We start from the raw sequence: 6,013 nt of genomic DNA, 5'->3' as shown, positions 1-6,013 counted from the left end.
TGTGTGTGTGTGTGTGTGTGTGTGCGTGTGTGTGTGTGGTCTTGCATTTGATTTGTAGATGTTTTGAATTCAGAGTGGACACCCCCTCAATCGGCGTGCCACAGATGGCCACTGTTTCAGAAATCTAAGTTGGTCCAAAGAGCAGCTGGCTGGGTTTCCTACACCATGCTGTGTCTGTTTAAATTTAATAACCTTAATAAGTGTGTTTGTATGGGTCTGTACATGTGTGTGTTGCTGATTACCTTCCCAAAAAAGCACCAGCAAGAAACCAAGCCATAACTCAAGAACCTTACACCACCGAAATGCTTGCCATTCTTTTAAGGTGAGAGATCATCTCTAAAGATGAAACCATCAGTCTTGTGATAAGACTATCAGCACAGTCTGGAGAACATGATACAGTAGGGGCAAGCTGTTTAAAGATAGAGTGAAACAAAGAAAAGAGGAACAATAGCACAGCAGATGCAAAAGACAAGATTGGAGTTGGATTTATACATGCTAACTGATAAAGCTCAGTCATGGTTGGAATTTCTGGATGATGAAACAAAAACCAGAAGGAGGAAGAGAAGCAACCGCAACCGACTCAACAAGCAGCGATGACAGATGAGTCGAGGAGAGGTGGAGACAGATAAAGGAGACAAAGGGATCCTGGGCCAGCGGGGAAGTAGAAATGAAACATTCAATAGAGACAGAAAGAAAGATGAAGGTGCAGGAGGGGAGGAGAGAGACAGTGGGAGCAGATTGTCCACCGATGGTACAGTGCTGAGCTCATGTGTCCTGTAAAAATCCAATCCTTCAGACTTGGCAGATAGTGTTACCATGAGAACAGCAGTGGGGTTATTGTGAGGAAAGAGAGAGAGAGAGAGGAAGTGAAGGAAAAAGGGAGAGAAACCAGGGGAAAGGCCATGCTTGCTCCAGCTACCATCTGTTACTCCAGCTTACCCTGGCACTGAGACCGACCTGCCTCTGGAAAGGAATGCACAAGTCTGACCACGAGAGCTACAAAACAAGGCCGAACACCAAGTCAAAGGACGGACCTACAACATCTACCTATCAAGTGTCACTGCTGCATTACACATGTTAACAGTAAATTGTGCATACCCACCAAATTTGATCTAACTTAGATAACACTTATGTACATTGTATAGGTTCACAGATCTCCGCACTGTGATTTCACTGCCAGCACAGGATGAAGATCTGGCAGAACTTGTTTTCACCTTGACTGGTGAACAAATGAATACTCCACACAAGAATCTAGGACAGTCACGTCAAAGTGCTGCTAGTGTTACACCTTTTAATCGTTCACGCACTTCCAACAACGCCTACTTAAAAAAAAGTATGACCAGCTGAGCTCCCAGTGCTACAAATAGCCAGTGTGAGCACCCACTGTGGGCAGCCATGCAACAAACACTTAGCACGCAATATTATTATTATAAAGCACTTATTGTTTTTTTCTGGCCTTTTTATTCCACAGGGGACTATGTAAAAGTTTAAAAATCAAGTAAAAGCTAAGGTAACCAAATAGGCCTTTAAAAGGTGTGCCTTGATTTCGCTTCTCTGAGGCGTTTTGGGAGGCTGTTCCAGAATAAGGCGCAACAGGAGTGAAAGACTGTGGTGGTTGGATTTTGGATAAGGCCTGGTGGCAGGGCAAGAACTTTTAATATATATATATATATATATATATATATATATATATATATATATATATATATATATATATATATTTATATATGAGGCAACAGAGGAGTATTTCCTGGAGAAACTGCAGTGATAAAGTGGATCAGTATAATATCTGCAAAGCGATGTGTTCCATACTAATTCAGGCAATGAGCTAGATGTGTTTTTAGTAACTTAAGCTTCGTTTTTACTTCTGCAGTAGATACAGCAGCTACATGCTTAGGCTCTACAGCTAGCGCCTACCGTATGGTGACCGCACAAACTCTGATTGGTCAACGTGGGCTGCTTGTGTTTTATCTAAGAAGTTTTTGATGCTGTTAGAGATTGTTAAGAGTAAAGACAACATGAGGCGAGTTTAAAAAAAAAATCCTTTGGCTTTTCAGAAACACACACCTAGCAAAGCCAATTCCAGTACAAACCGCGACTCAAGCTCTCCATCACAGTGAATAAAACAATGTAAAATATACACAGAATAGTATCAGTAATAAAAACAAGGCAGGCCTTTCTCTCCATCTAGTTTTGCGATGGTGCCATCAACGAGTACAACTGAAGGAGTAGGTGGTAGAACTACCTTCAATCTCTTGAGTCTACCTCAAATCCAGATTAAGTTGAGTTTGACCAAGGACATCGGACTGAGACTATTTCTTACCTTTGTGGGCTTTCTGACTGACAGACATAGCCATGCATTACAAGAATGCAAAGGTCTTTGGTCGCAATGATCGCAAGGTAAGCACTAAAAATGAGAAGTTGTAATCCACCAGGAATGTGTCGTCTTGCATGTATGTGATTGGCAACGCTGTGCTGGATGTCACCTCTGCTGTGACGCTGGCAATAATGACATTGCTACATTTTTACAAACAGGGTCAAAGTCGGTCTGAATGTGGCCTTAGGGTAAACCACAAGATAAATGTTTGCACAAACATCACTGTCAAAGAAGACAAACATTCAGGGCCCTATTTTACACCCGGCGCAGCGCGGTGTAAAGCCCAACGCAAGTGTCAGCTATTTTATATTTGACCATTTGGCGCCCACGTCGCTGGACGCAAGCTTTTCTTTTTTCTACCGGGCAACTATGAATAATTGACAGAATGGTCTTGTCGTTGTGAAGTGCTAAATGGATCTACAGCTATTCCTTTCAATGTCCATAAAAGAACAGAGGTCAGTATTTCATATTAAGCCTTACAGCCCTCAATAATATCTGATGTGCTTCGAATTAAAAATTACCACTTGGACAAATGTCAGGTGCTGTAACCTTTAATTTCACCTTCAGAATGACTTACATTTATAGTCTCAAAGCAGTGCGAAAAATGTCCACTTTGTTTTTCACTGCATACAATGAGGTAAAGGTAGAGCACCTCCCATTGATGTACACGGCTCCAGCCTGATCCCAGCTCTCTAAAGAATCAGTATTTATAGTTATTATTTCTCAGTTTCTCCCACTTGTTTTCAACCATTTACTGTGTCTCGACTAGCTCAGGAACAGTTTTGTTTCTGTGTTTCTGGAGGAACTCTTCATCGTGCTGCTCTCCTTGGCATCAATATAGAGGCAGATATGTTGGCAAACGTTCAAGTAAACCCAATCAGTCTGGGTGTGATCAAACGGAAGAAATCTAATGACAAGGAATGAACAGTTAACCAGTAGTATTTTAGAGGTATCTCGTCAGGTGGAGTTCTTTTGTAGTAGCATTTACAGACTTGAATTGATTTTAACTCATTTCAAATGATATGTTAGTGTTTATGATACTTGTAAATTGTATCTCTTTTTTTGTAAATAGTAGCCTATCGTAACGTGTTGTCTAATGTACCTTCTCAACAGGGAGTGTATGGTATAAGATCATCAGGGACTGTCTGACTTGTACAACAATCATTCCCAAAGTCGGTGCTGCGGCACCATGAGGTTAGCCTGGCCCTGCCCTCCTACGTTCTTCAGCTCAATTTTCATTTTCCTTAAGTACTATGTCTGGGTTTGCGGTATATTCTTGAGTTTTCTTGGGTCAAATCTTTACCAGTCCAATCAGCGAGCAGAGGGAGTGTCTGAGAATGACAATGTTGAGGTTGTGCGCTAGTTTGACTTTAGTTCCGTAATGGCGGCGGAGAAAGATGCCAGCGAAGCCATGCATCCCGTTGTGGCAACGCTGACAAATATCCAGAAGTTTAAGCCCGTGCAAGAACAATCTTTGCTGAGTTTAATTGGGGGCCATGATGTTGTGACCCTCCTCCCCACTGGGTTCGGGAAAAGTTTGATTTTCCAGCTTGCTCCGTTTATGGTGAAGGAGTTGGCTAAGGCGAACGCTAGCGATGCTAAGCCGACGTCACGGCCAAACATTAGCGATTGGTTATGGCAGACTGAAAGTGGCTCTGGGCAGATCCAATAGTTTTGAACTTCAACAGAGTATCCGCCTTCAAGGAAGTTAACACTTGTCAATAGAGAGTAGCCAGACTTTCTGTAGGGTACAGATGAAATGTAGGCCTACTACCACAGTCTGGAAGAACCAGGCTGCCATGAGGTAGCTTTGGTTTCATATCAAAGTATTTCTGTCTAACACTTATGTAGCACCCTGCTAAATTTGTTTATTGTTCTTTGATATGTATTTCTGTTTATCTGGTATATACTGTAACTTTGCATAAACTCAGAGAAACACATAGTTTGGTAAGATACTGAAATGTCCTCTGTTGTAAGTAGCCCATGAACCTGTCAGGTTCGTCCAGGTGTCGTTCTTTTTTACTATCCAATCAGTACCAATCAGAGAGAAGTCTTGTAACCTACCGAGTTCTTTAGAGGGGCGGGACTTAACGTAATGTTAAGTTATGTCAGTGTGTAGCCCTCCGGAAACGGGAGAGTAAACTGTATTTGGAGCCGTTTCAATCGGCAACGGTAATGCTACTGTGGCGCTAACGCCATAGCCACGTGTGCATAGATGCTAATAAGCTCGCTAGTTAACTAGCACCCTCACCAGCTGGGAGAAGAGACTGTGTGCTTGCCAAAACCCACTTTGCCACCAAGTTTCTGAGTGAGTAGGGACACTGAAAACGGTAATGATATGGACATTTATAGTTAGGCTTTAGTAAGCTCATTAGTGTTTGTGAATTTTTGCATAGTGTACATCAGATGCTGCCACCCGTGCTGCTGCGGTAGAGTTGCTCAGGACGAGCCACTGCATGACAGAAAGCCCGTGTTTTGCACACGAACAGAGACTCGGGACGGGTTACTTCATCACACAGCCTGCCACTGGACGGAGGGTTTCAGAGTTGCACAGGAACAGTGAGTACAAACCCTATTCCCCCTAGAGAATTTCAAATGAGCCCCAACAAACGCGCCAACGTTGTGGTACCACAAACTCTTACTAAAAACCTTGGGTGTATTTTTTAGTTTTATTTGCTTTGGGTCTTAAGGAAATTTCAAAAGGGTAAAATGCCTGATTCTGGATTCTTGTATGACATTCAATCCGTGTGGTTAAATGTTTATTCAGGTGTGATAGTAATGGGATTTGTGTTAAATAAAAGTTATACTGGCTAAGAGTGAATGAAGGGCTTGACATGAACTTTTAGAGGCACTTGTCCTATGGACAAATAACTTTCTCTTGTCCATCTGTTACCGGTCCCAGGAAAGGAGACCAGGTAACAAATTTAAATTCCCTGAAATACAGGTGAAATAACGGGACAGTTTGACACAGCAGTTTTCTCGTCTTCTCCCAAATGCATCTTTTATTCATTCATAATTATAAAATATGGCTATATTTCCATTTTCCAAAATAACACTATCACATCCTATAAATTCACATTCTAACTTACATCAGTTATGCATGGCCACAATGGCTGCATAGTGCACTTCACATGGCTATGCTGTCATAAAAGTTGTTTTATAGCTGCATACAAATACTGGTCATAGTAACAATTCCCCACAGACAGAAATACAGGATCAGACATTTACTCATTCTTAAAAGCTACATATACAAAACAATTTATTGTGTGTATATATATATATATATATATATATGAATAGTTTCATACCTTATTTACATTCAATATACAGTAGGAGAAAATCATTCACTCATTTAACATGACCACCCGTGACATCAAAACTTGTCTACTTGTTAAAGTTGGAAAGAATTTCTAAAACCAGTGTGTATTTACTAAATCATACTCGTTAACATGTCAACATAACGGTTTCTTACAGTGTTGTCGCTCAAAATGCTATGTGTATCCGTGGGATGACAGTGTCCCAGTTTGCTGCAAGATGGTAACTAGCCGTCTGCCGTGACGGTATTTCAGTTTGCCTCCACAGCTTGTTTGCGAGATGGTAGCTAATTGTTTACAGCCTACGGTTAGCTAGCTGCCT

The 6,013-nt window shown here is 41.5% G+C and overlaps 1 long non-coding RNA gene across 1 annotated transcript in view; it reads left to right on the top strand.

Annotated features, from left to right (window-relative positions):
* Positions 1–3,977, top strand: part of LOC116704461 (uncharacterized) — an 8,755-nt gene extending 4,778 nt beyond the window's left edge. Inside the window, exons 2-3 of the long non-coding RNA XR_004335684.1 lie at positions 2,436–2,439; positions 3,714–3,977. This is a non-coding gene — a long non-coding RNA (uncharacterized LOC116704461). The remainder of the gene's footprint in view (positions 1–2,435; positions 2,440–3,713) is intronic.
* The last annotated feature ends 2,036 nt before the right edge of the window (positions 3,978–6,013 follow it).

The sequence above is a fragment of the Etheostoma spectabile genome, chromosome 16 (genome assembly GCF_008692095.1).
Source record: "Etheostoma spectabile isolate EspeVRDwgs_2016 chromosome 16, UIUC_Espe_1.0, whole genome shotgun sequence".
In the NCBI taxonomy this organism is placed as follows: Eukaryota; Metazoa; Chordata; class Actinopteri; order Perciformes; family Percidae; genus Etheostoma; species Etheostoma spectabile.
This window is presented reverse-complemented; position numbering and strand designations above follow the sequence as displayed.